This window comes from Dromaius novaehollandiae, chromosome 4 (assembly GCF_036370855.1).
Source record: "Dromaius novaehollandiae isolate bDroNov1 chromosome 4, bDroNov1.hap1, whole genome shotgun sequence".
Lineage (NCBI taxonomy): Eukaryota > Metazoa > Chordata > Aves > Casuariiformes > Dromaiidae > Dromaius > Dromaius novaehollandiae.
Window position 1 is genome coordinate 37,643,591 of NC_088101.1, and position 15,346 is coordinate 37,658,936.

Below are 15,346 nucleotides of genomic sequence, written 5' to 3' on the forward strand. Positions count from 1 at the left end.
TCAACTCTACAGAAAAATCCTGATTTTCTCAGTTCCTTGAGGCTCACTTCTTAGGCTTTATCACAGGGAAAATGCTTAAAATTGTGGCCTTTCAAAAATTAAAGTTATTGATGCATTGAATCAGAGCGAGCACATGGAGCAATTGCATTAAAGTACTCTCATTTAACAGTATACTGGAGAGGCAGGAAAAGGGAATAAGCCATTTGTGTGAGAGGCTGACCTACTATATGAACTGTCTCAAAGCAGTTTGAGGTTCTCTGACACAAATGCAAGAAAATGAACATTTACGCTAATGAATACCACTTAGTCACTTGACAGTTATGGGACATGAAAATCTAACTGCATTATAGTCAGTTAATACTATTGAGTAAGCTACTAAATTCATAAGATATGCAAGCAGTCTGCCCAAGTAGTTTGCACTGTATATTTAGGGCCAAACTCGACCTTGGTTTACTCCTGATGTCCCCACTGAAGTAACTACAATTGCACCAGCATAAACAAGGAGAACATATTTACCATTAAAGTTTGACATAAGCAGACATATGTATTATATGTATCTATAATCCCAGTGATGTCCAACGGAACAAGCTAGTGCACACAGTGGATAACAGTTACATATAGTGGATGAAGTCTTTCTAAATATCATTGCTAACAAGAATTATCATGGTTACAATGCATTGTGCAGGGACATCAGACTTGGGCAAATACTGGATACCAAAGTCCAGTGCCCTGCTCAGCATTCTCCTGTACTCAGTAGGTGCTCTTCTCTTTGGGAGTTTGCAGGATGCCTCTCAGCTGCTTCTGCACTTGTCCAGAAATGGTCTAATGCAAAGACTAGGTGAAATTGCATTTTAATCCCCAAAGGGCCTGTTTCACTCATTGCACACAGAGCACATCTAAATATACATCAACATGATCTGGCCCTTCACAAAGTTAATGTGTGATCATCACATATAGAACAGACTAGCCAGAGCTGCTCTTAGTCTAAAGTGGCTCAAACTCCTATTTCCCACTTCCCAGAAAGCATCAGCTGAAGGTAAGTCAGAGTATGAGAGGCCTGTGGGGCACCTACCATCTTGCATTTTTTGTAGGCATGGATGCCAGGAAAGCATTACACCACAGTGAACCTTAATCTGATATGCAAGGGGAACCCTCAACTATCCTCTCTGGTCGTCCTGAATTCAGTCCTGTCTGTAGCTGATCTTACTCCCCATGAAGTCTGCTATCAAAGATTCTTATTTACAAGTGAAAGAATGTTCTCAAAAAGAAACCTAGTCAGAGAAACAAGTAAAAATATAAGATATCACCATGCTTTATTTGTTTTAGAGGACAGGACTGAATGAAATAAAATAAAGTTCTGCTTTTGCCACACAGTTGCAGATGCATTTCCTTCAGACCGTCCAGTCATATTGAAGCTATTAGGTCACTTGCCTATACAGGAAGCGCAGAGGGAAATGTCATGGCATTAAATATGCAAGTGTTCTACTTCGGCAGTATTCAGTTTGTTATTTTCCCCATAGTACTATTCCAATTTCAATATAATTGCAAAAAGAAAGGCAGCATAAGTCAAGTCTTTCTGGAGAGAGAGACAGAGGAAGCAAATGCCACTGAAAAGGAAACTTCAGAAACTAGGATTTATTTCTCTTTTCAGCTTGCATTTCATTTTTGGCCCTCCTTTTTAGGTATACAAATATTTTTCCCTTGTTCAATAATCTGAATGGAAATATTAGAAGGACAAAGGATTACGTGATTTTTGTAGCCTATTTAAACAGAACAAAACCTGAATTCAAAAGAAATAAAAACAGCCTCCTTTGAAAGTGACATTTCTTGATGGTTATCCTAACTACAAGAGGAAAAGATCTGTTAACCCTGTCAGGAAACAAAAAAGAAAAAGCAACAAAACCCCCACACATCAAAATTCCAGTTGCCAAGAAGAGACCATTTTTTCCCTTCATCTTGCTGTGTAGGTATTCACGATACTTTTGTACTTTTCTCTTTCATAAGAAGCCCAAGGATTGATTGTGACCCTTTGGCCTGTTTTTTCTCTTTCTGTATACCTGTACCACACTAAGCTGTCAAAATGAACTGTATGCAGCAGATATCTTGTTCAAGTGGTTATGAAATTTTATTAATAACACATTTTTAAAAAAACATTTTTAAAAACACATTTTTTGAAAGAGTTTGGGTTATCCTATGTGGATTTCCTTTCCTAGAGGCAGTCTAGACCAAGACAATATATGGTACATATCCTTCAAGACCCAGTTAGCAAATTGTGCTGTGACACCTAAGGCTCATCACCAGTATTTGCTGGATTCTACATTCCTCTACAAAGTACGTCCATGTCCTTTCCCACGGCACTCCTCCTGCAGCCACCTCTGCAAGGATGCCACCATACATTTTTTCAACCCCCATCTTGTCCCTTCCATTAGGAAAACAATTAACTAGAACCATTACACTGCAAGAGGCGAGCTGTGCTGTTTCGCCTTGACACAATAAAAAGTTGTGTATCATAGTATTTTTCTTATCCTGGCAAGATTATTCTGCATTCTGGCATACGTATTTGTCTTGGACGTCTGCTGTGTCTCATTCCTTCCTAATCCTAAGGGCAAGGACATACTTCCACGTGTCTAATACAACTAGCTGTCTCCAGGCCTTATCACAATATAAATAACCAATGAATGTAGTGAACACAACTGAAAGTAAGAGGTCTTCATATAACTCACAGCTCTCTGAGTGTTAACATATCATTTACATCAACTGGTCCTCTGACAATACTTTTTATTAAGAAAAGAGAAAGAATCCTTAGAGTGCAGTTGGCCTTTTAAGCCTCTCTGACCCATTTCTGAGGTGAAGAACCTACCTTTCACTAGAAACATTAATATTTCCTGAGGAATATCATGAACACTGCTGACCCATTCATGAGTTCAGAAAACCCTGTAGTTTCAAGAAACAGTCAACTATGTTTTTCTGAGATTTTGGTTTTTTCCTACTGTTACACAAATGTAGCTATTTAAGGACAGCTATTAAAAGCCTCCAAGTCCAAAACTTGTGCTAAAGAAGCACTAAACCCTGCAAGTATATTTTCAGGAGTCTGAGTTGTAATTTGGGGTTTCCAGTTTATCTGCAGGTACAGTTAGACATCTAAGTGCCATTAGTAAACTGACAAACTATTTGCACATTGGCTGCACATGCAAATTTGGGATAATATTACATACACATCTGTGTGAACTCAAGAACTTTTAAGAATCCGTCCCTTAATCTGCCTTATTGTAGCAAATAGAATAATTCTGTAAAATTGTGCCTGTGAGACAGAGCACTGCTAGTCATTCTCATTGGTTGCCTTGCGACTTGCAGCCATAATCTTACTAGAAATTCTTCCTGGGAACACTGAACTCCCACAATAATGCTCTGAGCCGCTGTTGATATTTTCTTCACCAAGGACTTGAGGAGAAAAGCCCCATCCCTGTTTTCAGGGCTTTAAGAACTGTGTTTTCCTTTCAAGCATCTTGCTATAAACTTTGCAGTTAAGTTAATCGACCTTCCATAGACGGCAGTCAGAATGAGCTAATAGCCAGTGAAAACAAATACTTCAAATTTATACTTCAAGTGGAAGCTGGCTGTATTTTTTTTTTTTAAACATCCTCAAAATACAAGGAAGAAAAGCCACCCTCCTCCTCCTCCTATTTTATCCTTCATATGAAAGAGCACTCTGCCGATCCTTCCTTGGAGGCAGCAATGCTTAAATCTTGAGTCACCAGCTCACTAGCCTAATTTGGTTCTTGTCTGGAAGAATTTTTAAAGTTATATTTATAAGGCACTTACTGGAATCAAATTACAGGCCAGTTTCAGACCTTCTTGCACTGGTTAGAATTTAGTAATGTTTTGTACTATGTATAGCCCATTAATCAAGGCAAATCCAAAGGGAAGTCTAGGTATGCAACTTCAGGAATTTATCCTCAGAGCAGTGAGCCAACACTGATAGCTCTGATTTTCTAGATGCCACAGAACTTCACAGAAGTCTATTGCTAGTATCAGGCAGGATAGGCCAAGATTTTTCCAACTATCAGGACATAGGTGGAATGGTACAAAAAAGCGTTCACGTTCCCCAAACATATATCTTTCTACAGCAAGCAACAACACAAGCTGCCTTCTCCTGCCCAGGGAAAAACAAAAACAAAAAATAAAACCCCCTGCAATATATAACGTGCAACTTTGGCTTGACATCAGACAACAGCACATACCTACAAATCAGTCTGTCAGATTAGAGGCTGCCTCCTTAACCTTGTACACATGGTTCCCATTTAAAACAACTATGCTGGCCTTAAAGCATTAAGCCATAAGGAAAAAGCTTGTTTATATTCAGAGTCAAATCCACAGTGCCCACACTGACAGTGTAATAACTCATTTAACTTTTGAATCTGAGTTGGTTTGCTTCTATTCCTTCATGTCATGACAGGACAGACCAGTTTTCAGGGTTAAAACTGATCAGTCATGCGCAAGACAGTCAGGATTTAACTATGGTTTTCTTTAGACATGCACTTTTTTGAAGTCAGTGTTAATCACATAGTTTAGATTAAGATGCAGACTTAGACTTTTGCTGATATATAACAATTAAACTGGGATGTTCAAACATGGATTTATAACTTCTAGACTACAAACTGCATAGTTACAGGGCCTGATGACAATCTCTTCTGGAAACAGAGTGGCCATTTGACAGAAACGGATGCCAGATAAGATTTATGTGAAAACACTTTACTACGAGAAGGCTTCAAATCCCTTGTGAAGGTGAATAGTTGGATCAAGCAGTTGCAAGGGGTTGAAAAAGGAATTCAAAGTGATTTACAGAGTTTCTGAAGAAAGATCCTTTTAAATTCTTTCAGTCGATCCAGAGCCCCCAGACCATGCTCCCCTTGTGCCCTACTTCTTGCAGCTACTGGCCTGTGTGCTTACAGGGTTTTTTCAGCAGAGTGTATTTCCCACAACGGCATCATCCTTGCAATAACTCAGGTAGAAGCATGGCCTCTCTCCCCACAGAAGCTATCAATGCTTCTCCTACCTGTCATGAGGGCAGAGAAAGAAGTGATTTACTAAATCTATATGAGAGTCTGGGTTCATTTTAGGCTATCAGATTCAAAAACCAGGTTCTCCATGTTAAAGAATAGTGAATTGAAACTGTCTAGAAATGGCTGCTTAGTACAACTTATATAAAACTTGCTTAGCACGAGTGGCTAGATTTGCTGAAGCCTTAGGCTGAGCGTGGGAAAAGTAACGAATCTTTACTTAGTTTAATAAAAAATAGTGCCTCAGAGCTCGTTCAGGCTGGGAAAATAAGGGAGCCACACGCAGTCTGCGCACCTGTGTCACCGACTCTGAGAGGGAAGACACCAAAACAATGGGGAAAAATAAGACCTTGGGAGACAACCGCCAGGCCCAACAAAAACAGAGGTACAACTGTCATCAGAGACTGCAAAAAACAAGAATAAGGAGAAAAACAGCTTGCCTCAGAATGACGATGAGACCCAATGAGGAGCAGGAGACCCCAGACCAAAAAATTATTATTGATCTAACTATCGCGTGAAGGGTGGGAAATGTAAGTCAAAAAGACTATAATTACCCAGAATTTGTTTATGTTAGGGTCCCTCTTCGCAGGCACCCAGCTCGAGCTGTAATTACGGCACGCGCGTGATTAAAATTATCTGATTTGTTTTGATTTGACTCTGAACTTTTCTGCGGGAACCTAGGGTCGAGCCCTGTTATGGTGGCCGACAGGCCTAATTTCCATAACACTCCAGCTATGGAAGACAGAAGAAGCAGGCAATGCCCAAAAAACATTCCTTCAGGGAAGAGTTAAGCAGTACAATAAATATTACCTTCAATACTGGAGTCTTCTTCAATGATCTGAAATGCCCTGGGCTAAGGGGGAGAACTCTCATCAGGAACATACAAGAGAATCACAGAATAATGTAGGCTGTAAGGGAACTGCAGAGGCCATCTGATCAACCCCGCATCTCCGAAGCATGGCTCACTTCAAACTTAGATCAGTTTGCTAAGGGTCGTATCCAGGTAAATTTTGAATACCTCCAAGGATGGAGATTCCACAACTTCTCTGGGAAACTTGCTCAATGTATGAGAGCTTTCACTGCAAAAATAGTTTCCTAATATTTATTCACAATTTCTCTTTATGCAACTTACATCAATACCTCCTGTTCTTTCACTGTGAATGTTAGTAAGAGTCTGGCTCTGTCTTCTCTATAATCTCCTATTAGGTAGCTGAAGACAGCAGTAAGATTTTCCCTTGGCCCTGTCTTCTATAACACAGAAAAAGTGTTTCTTCTAAAAATATAAAGAAAACTAAACAAACATTCCAAAAGAGAAAATCAGTGCAAAGTTTAAATATTACAATTGACAGAACCAATTTAGTTCACTTTTCTTCCAATTAATGAAAAAAGATGAAAATTTTGACTAATAAAATAGTAATCATAAAATAGTAGTAATAGTATATCCTTAGCATATGCTATAGTATATCAGAACCATTAGGATGTTATGTAGTGCAGTGGTTATGTTCACAGAGATGCATCATATCAATTTGATGAAGGGACTGCACTAATTAATTTGGTTAATTGCAAGTATTCTCTTAGTATAGTCTGAGTATCCCATTCATGAACTTGATTAAGCTTTGATGGTCATGTTTAGCCACGTCAGATAAAAAAGATGATACTACCTTATTTCCAAAACACATTCTACTTTAAACCTTTCTTTAATGGACAGGATTTAAGCAACATTTCACTTGGGTTTCGTAAGTATTTGGAAATAGTCACGCAGGAAAGTAGGAAAAAGAATGTTATTGAACCGCATGTGCTCATAAATAACAGGGAATAGCTGGAACACGGGCTGCTAGAGAAACAAGCCAGCAAGAATACTTAAAGCCCAGCATCTAACTTTAAGCAAGGGAGCATCCTGCTGAAGTGAAATTATTTAGCTCACATGTATGAGTTAGGCAAATGCTTCAATAAGTGTTTCATTAAGACGTCAAGACTTGCATCCTCCTATCTGCTAAGCTCAAAGTAAACTTCAGTGCATTCTCAGCAAGGTTTTTTTTAAGGGAGATTCTTTTATAGAGAGGATTTGCGGTCAGCATAAAGCCAATAAAGGTAACGTAGCACTTCCTACACTCAGATGAGGAACAGTAGAAATGTATTCTATCATACCTGAGCTCACGTTAGCATTGGTAAATGTGCACAGGGGATGAACCTTTTGGAAGGTGGTGAGTGAGTGTATAGTAAGAAGACAATACATTTCTAACACTGCATGAAAGCGCAGCTCAAAAAATTAGGGCTTACACAAAAAGCAAAGAAATCAGGGTTGCGAATGGAGTCTACCATTACCTGTTATTGTGGAAACAGCTATAGAGTATGTTTCACTAGAACTTTTACTACTGTACAACGTTAGCAGTAGGACGAACATACAGGAAACATCCTCTAATACAGGCAGAAATAATCCTTCTAAGAATTTTGACACCTTTGCTAAAAGCCAGAAAAACATAGCCTGTTTCTGAGAGTTATAAAATAACTCCCAGAAAATTTCTTTGATTTTTAATATCCTTGTCCAAAAAGCTGCATGTTTCTAAATAAGCTAGGATAAAGTGATCTCGATCCTTACCAACTTGCAGCCTTTTCAAAACAGAAATATTGGGAGTGCAGTGGAGTTCAAACTTTCCTGACTGGAAGCAGCAATGAAATGTGGTCTTCAGAAATCATGAAATTATTTCTCCTCTTTGGCCTAATGCTTGCTATAGATCTGTCCACAGCTGAGAGCAAACTCTACTTTCAATTCACTTTGATAGTTTATACGAACATTAGGAATATCAAGATCAGAAAACTGGAAGCAAAACCAATGATACAGAGAATTTTATTCTAAAACTGTAGTGTTTCCCATGAGTTTTCTTGTATAGACAAGGCCACTGGATCTAGGTGGCTTTCCTGCTGGATTTTGGGCCATTTTCAGATTTTTAAGATTTCATTTTTTCAGAACAGATTCTCTTCTCTTCATTGCTTTCATCTCTGGTGATCTTTATAATAGGTAACAGGGCTATTCATAGCAGGTTGCATTCCATTCTTAATATTATACACGAGAAAAGCTTATGAACTTTCACATGAAATTCAAACAGCAGAGATTTGAACTGAGGGCTGGAAGGTCCAAGATTCAGACTTTGCTCTTTCTTATTCCCTATAAGGGAATACTATGATTGTAAGTAGTGAAAGCTTTTTCTAGTTTTTATTATTATTGAAATTCAAAATTTCTGACTTAAAAGATCTCCTATAATTTATGACATGACATTCAAGTACATATGGTTTCCCAGGGCTGGGGGCACACACAACATTTTTTTTTTTTCTTCTCTTCAATCTACATTCAGGCTGCACACTGACATTTCAAAACCTAAAAAGCTTAGAACTATACAGAGGAAAAGAAAAAAATCTGTCATATAGCATTGTTGGCAAAGGGAACACAGTAAGATATCGGTAACATACTGCCATACCCTGTAAAGGCTTTGCTTCATCTTCCAGATGAAACAATTCATACTCCAACTTTACCAAACTTTAATTCAAATACAAAATCTTAATGGGTATCTCAAACTTTCCTGTATGAATGAACAGATGATTTCACATAGACTTTTCATTTGGAAAGTTGTTTTTTTCCAAATACTGCTCAGTTTACTTATTAAAGTATTATACTAGAGCATAATTTTGATGAAGCTAGGATATATATGCCTTTCATTATCAACTGGGCAACATGCGTGTGGGTGCTTTCTTGTTAACTTGCTATTTGAAGTATTTTAAGTATTGAAACATACCTAATAAAATTTTACAGTTTATTGTATTGTCAGGACTTCTGTAACACTGTCAGAATGGAAATGCTGATGCACAACTTAACTACCACCCCCTAAAAGGCAGCCTTCATATGAGAATACAGCTCTCCTCTAGAAATGCAAGAGCAATCATTTGTTGTCGTGGCCTCAGACACACAGGAGTTAAGCAACATGATGCCAGTTATGGAACAGAAGAAACTACATGAGGGTGTGAACATTTAGGAGGCTTTTAAAAATTTCTGCACATGATTTTACTCTCCCCCAAATTATATATCTCATTGAGTAGCTGTTGACTCATGGTAATAAGCAAATACACACTCAGAAAGTGAGTAGTCGATAGGCTCTGGGAAAATATTGTTCACTTATCCTACGCAGAAGTAAAGTGGAGAAGTGGAACTCAGAAGATATGCTAGAGCAATATCTAATCTGCCAGGTGAATACTGCGAGTTGCCAGCTAGACAGCCTCAAATTCCCTCTTTAATGAGCATCAAATTCCTGAAATTTCTAGAGAGTAAAATGAAATCTATGGAAGCACAAACATTTGTTCTCTTTTTGAGGCTGTTCTACGGCAGCATTAATGCCTGCATGAAGAATCCTCAATATCCTACCTTACACATTTGTCAATTATTATCAGTCTAGTACATGAAGGGGATGGTCGTGGTGGGAAATCACACAAGAGGATGTAATACAATCCTTTCATATTTATCTTCAAGCTAATGCTGAAAGAACCCTGGGGTAGGCCAGTGGGAAAGATATTGATAGAAAATCCTCACAGATTTTTTTGTGGATACTTGTATTCAGTTAATAGTTTGGGATGTTAAAAGTATATTGCATGGAAACACTTAATTTGGCATGATTATTTATTTTCATCAATCAAGAAAGTCTGAACGGGCAGCAGAATCTAGATTTAGCTGCTAGCACAGCAATTTTGTTAAAGTCATGGGAGAATGCCATAAGGCTATATTAAAAAATATAGCATAGTGTTTTCTTCTCAAGTTCACAACTACATTTTAGAAGAAAAACCTTGTTCCTGCTCCCCTGTCTGGAAACACTGTATTTTGCAGACAGCCATGAGCTTGCTATAAGTTGAGGTAATCTCATTCTGCCCTTAGGACTTGTTTGTCAGGGCTCAGTACTGAGCTAACCTTATCCACATCATTCTGGGTAGCTCAAAGGACAGACAGAGCTTGCTCTTTTGCACCAGTAAGCAATTTCATTACCTCCTACTCCGGTAGGTCAGGAGCTTAAATTCAGTAGAAGTCTATTTAATGAGTAGCAACAGGAACTCACGTTCTTATGTCATCTCAATCAAAAATATGGTGACCAAACTCAGTTTGGACCTGTGTAAGTATAGAAAAATGGGAATGTCCAAACAAAACAACTCTAATCATGCTGGAAGGCAAAAGATGTTTCAGGTCCTGCATTTCAGCTATGTACTTGTAAAGAAGGCTCAGAGCCCTGTAGTTCTGGAGCTCCTGTAGAAACAGCTACTGTGCTCACTCATTTTCAGACTTTTCTACAGCTTGAGAAATTAGAGAAAAAACATTTTTTTGTAATTTGGAGGAATCAGCAGATTGCTTCATAAGGCAGAAACAAAATTAATAAGGTATTTATTGGATTCTGAGATCACATAGCGAGTCCCAGGGAAACTGAATAGCAAATGGCATCTTTGTACAGTGAAGTTAGCTAAGCAAAGTACTTGTTTCTTAGTCAGAGAGAGGGTCCCTTCCTTTTCCTTCACCCTACAGAGGGGGAGCATCAAAGCTCTGTGATCACTAGGCAGCCTGCCATAAGAGATGCATTCCCACCCATCCACATACTGATATTTGGTCCATTTGGTGGCTGATACTGGTCTAAGTTATGGAGGTCATTTCTTTCAAAATACAAAAATTGATTAGCAACATAAAGCACTAGGTAAACAATGCATTATAACTGACAATCAGCTAAATCTGTAGCTGTAGGCGTGGGGAACTGTACAACAGTTCAATCTTTTGCAGATTTATAGCCCCCCCCCCTTTTTTTTTGGTCTAAAGAGCAGTCCCTTTACACACAGATTTGATTGCATTTCAAAAGTTTTGTAATCATTAACATAAACCAGTGCAGAATAGCAAAGATGGAAACTTCCTCCTCAATCTTTAATTACGTTTACTGGATTAAGAAACGCATCTAATTTTTAAAGGCAGACTCATTTCGCATTTCAAAACACAGTCTAGCTCTCATTGGCATTTCACTCTGCAGCTTAATTTGATGCGGTCACTTTCTGAGGCAGTGGTAAATTGCTAGAGCAGTCAAGTCCTTGAGCCATTCCAGGTATGTAACAGCTCTGTAGTCAATGCTGCCACTGGCTCTCATCTATACCAGAGGTGTAGGGGAGAGGGAGTAAAATGGGTTCCTGCTGATCTCATGTCTCAAATGTCTTGTATTGTCTCTCAGCTCCAGGTCTCCCTCAAAGATTATCTCTATCTGCAGGTAACAGGAACTGCCTATCTTCTTTTGGGAGATTTCTGTAAGAAAGGCAAATCCTCTGTTTCCATTTCTTCTATGTGTTTTGTAGTTCTTCCTTGTCTGTCCCTCTGGGTACATTCATAGTGCATGCGTGACTCTCCAGGCTGGGTGAGAGACATGGCAGGTAGAGTTCAGCTTACCAGTTTTAGCTCTCTATAGTGCAGATGTGTTCACATGAGCTCTGTCACAGAGAAGTTCCTACTACTCTCCAGCGCCTAGAACTCTGTTTCGTTGGCCTAGAGAGGACATTTTTCAGTCAGTCAGTTCCCATCTGCTCAGTGTGTGGCTGTACAAACATCTATTCTTGGTACCATGCCAGGGGCAGTCTGGGGTAGGAATGGTATCTGGGAACTAGATGGGCCCAAGTACTTGTTATGCCACTCTTGTCCTAAACAAATGCATGCGAGCTGAGGTTGAGTCTCACGAGACACTCCCTGGCCAGCAATACCAGCTGAAGATGTTCTTGCCCTGTCCATGCCCCTTTCTCCTTCTCACGATTATCTCCCAAAACCACCAGTCACCATTACACAGCTGGGTGGCCATTTTACAAGCCAGGCTGGAGAGCTGACCTGGCTTGAAAAAAAAATCCATAACATTTCCCTCCTTCCCAGCCCCACAAATCTTACTGTAAAATGAGTTTTGTTCCCTGACCTGGATCACAGCACAGCCACACTGGCAGAACTGGCGGGATGATAAGGAGAGAGGAGAAAGCCACTAATAATCACCTGTCAGTATTGTTATTAAGGACCCTGTCTTCGGAAGTTGGCCTGAGAATAGCTGTTCCCCACCTGCACTTCACTTGAATCTCACCAATTTCAGAATGGTGTACCCAAAACCTTGTCTTTTTCCTGACCGCTCGATACCGCCAAATGGCCAACGCCCTGTGTCACGTCCCTCCTCCCAGAAAGAAAGTCATTGCCTCTGCCTACGCTACAGGTCTTTCCTCACTCAGGAAGAAGGGGGGGAAAAAAAAAGTCTCTCTAGAGGCTTAAATTAAGTGAAAAGTAGTCCCTGAATGTTAGCTATAAGGTGTCCATTTTTGAGTCTTTATGCAATGGGCAGGCACTTTACCAACTGTTAGCAAAGGATGGCTAAAAACTGTACAAGTTACCCTTCAAATCCACTCTTCTTTCTAGCCACTGCTGCTTCTACACATACATTTTTATCTGGTACCTAAAGATATTGCTAAATATATGTAGTGGTTTGCCTGCATGCGTAAACGTTTGTTTGAATCCAGTCAAGCATGCTACAGAAGGGATTTGGGACATATGGGTGAAATTCATCTGCTTATCTTGAGATATCACTAGTGTAAGACATTCACATTTCAGCTGGTCATCTTGACTCCATTTGGAGTCAACAGGAGGAACAGGTGCTGCTAACATACAGTCCACCTCATTCCAAAGTAGATATCCAGCCCATACTAATAAATTTACTTCACCTATAGAGCTGATGTAAAGGTTGCCCACTCAGAGGGCTTCAGGGACTGGACATGGGCAGACAATAACATGAAGCTAGACTTCTGACCTGTGTTTAATATTGAAAGCAAGCATATCTTCCTCTGTTGTCTCTACAAACTCCTTTTTACACCACTAAAAGAATTCCTCCTAGAGGAAATATTCTGCAGTGCTTTTCTTTTCTGTCCTTCTGACTCTTGGTCACTAGCACCTTCCAATCTTCAGCGGGGACATTCTTTCTCTACTTTCTCTTTTAACCCACTGCCTCCATAATGTAGACATGTAGATAACCTATTACTGTTTATAAAGGACATTATAGCTACTGATGACAAATAACACAGGCACCATGCAAGTCACACAGTCCATCAGCATACGTTTGAGACCCTGCTTTTACTCTCCATATTCAGAGTGAAAGTTGCAGTGAACTGATCTGTGATAATAGAATTTGATAGTGGTGACTGCTTGAGTCCCCTGATAACCCAAATACTCATCTGCCTGTCTTGTCACACTCACCATTCTCTCTCCTCTCTAATTTCTTCCTGATCCACTTATTTGCTCCCCTAGAACAACCTCTTTTTCCTCCACTCTCAAAGCCAAGCATCAGAAGGCATACTAATGGCTTTTCAATAGCCCACAGTATTGCCTGATCTTATTCCCTCAAAAACAGTTTTTCAAGATTCACAAAATACTAAACACACATTTAAGCTTCTTTTTAAATAAACAATCAAACAAACAAGAAACCCACACCATTTTCAACTTAGTTTCAGCTTATCTTGTTGGAGCTGGAACAGCATAGGGACTCTGCATTGTATATGAGACCCAGAAACAACATTATATCTCCTCTCTGGCAGCACTGTTCCCATTGCAATAACCTAAATGGTTAACCATCAAAGGACAAGATTTCTACTCCTTTTATGTTTGCTCTCATTCTCCACTCCCTGCCCTCTCCGATCTTTTCTGTACGTGGGGACCTTGTCAACACTGGTTGCAATTATTATCAATCCCACTCCAAGATGTGCAGTCCATTTCCTCATTTCTCAGATTTCTTTTCCAGCCATTTCCTCTCCAGTAATCCCAGAACAATCCATATTTTTGCCTTTGGCCTTGCACTGCCTCCTCTCCTTTGTGTATTTTTTTCTTCTTCTCTGGCTATGCTTCCTTTTTTCCATTTCAAGCCAGAGGGCAAATGAGCAGTGACCTCTGCAGCTGGCACCAAGACCTCTCCCGTGGCCAGAGAGGAGCCAGCCTCTGCTTGAGAGGCAGCCAAGTCCCTTTCCCAGGGGAGGACATTCACCTCCTCGCAGCAGTTCCCGTCCACTCTGAGCAGCTAAACAAAGTCAAGTCAAAGTTAGATATTGATTAATCCTTTTTTTTTTTTCTTATTCCTTATCTCAATCTACATCTTGTTTCTGCAAAGCATGGCTTCTCTTAGGAGGATGAGGTGGTTAAGATAAAGAGACCCTTCTCCACATTTTTACCCCTAAAATACAAACTATAATAATATTTGCTATGAGATAGGCATTGTTTTCATTGAATAAATATTCAAACATGTATGTTTCTGTTTTTCAGCTAGGATGCTCTTGTGCTATTTATGATGCCAGGGAAAGCAGGAAGCACCTTCAAAAAAAAAAAAAAAAAATTACACAGGAGAATTTTCCCCACCAAAATTAAAATTGAAGGAGGTCAGGTTTGACTTGCATAGGTCTTGTTCAAATAAATACCCAGATCAGTTTGTGGAACTGCTATCACAAGGCTGTACTTACTTGACTGCCTTACAAAACCAGGTAATACATCATGCCCTACATCAAGTTACACTATGCATTTTGTAATGTCATTTGCATTTGAACCACTCACATGCTAAAAACTGCCCATGTCTTTACTGGTGCTTGCAGGGCCTCAGTGTGTGGCCCAAGCAACAGTGACCATTGCCATTTACACCGCCTATAGTATTAGAAAGTACCAATTCAGCACTGCATGAGCTGAAACGAAGATGCAGAAACCCACTCGTGTGACTGAGACTCCTAATGCTAGAGGACTATATACTAATACATGAGTTAAGTCTTCCCTTTAGCAGAAGCCAGATCAACCACTGAGAAGAGGCTGATTCGGTTACAATCCAAGTTGCCTCCAAATTCCATTTTGATTTAAATAGGAAATGGAGACAATTATCATCCTTCAAGGCTTCTGGCTCCATGTTATTTTTAACATGTGGCAGGACCTTTTGTTTCAAGGTTAATTTTGACTTCACTAAGTGAGAACAGGTCACAGTGACATGCCGTATTAGAGATGTCCAGCTTCATGCAAACTAATTCTATGAATTTTCTGTGTTATTCTATCTATTTTGCTTCTTTCCTTGCAGGGTGTCATAATCTAACTGATTAGGACATAAATTCAGCAGCTATCACGCCAAATGATTACAAGGATTTTGTGCGGCAGACGCTTTTTGAGAATTGATCTTGGCTGATAAGCGTAAGAGCGCCAGTTCAATCCCTGTAAAAGAGAATGATGAATGGCATGTCTG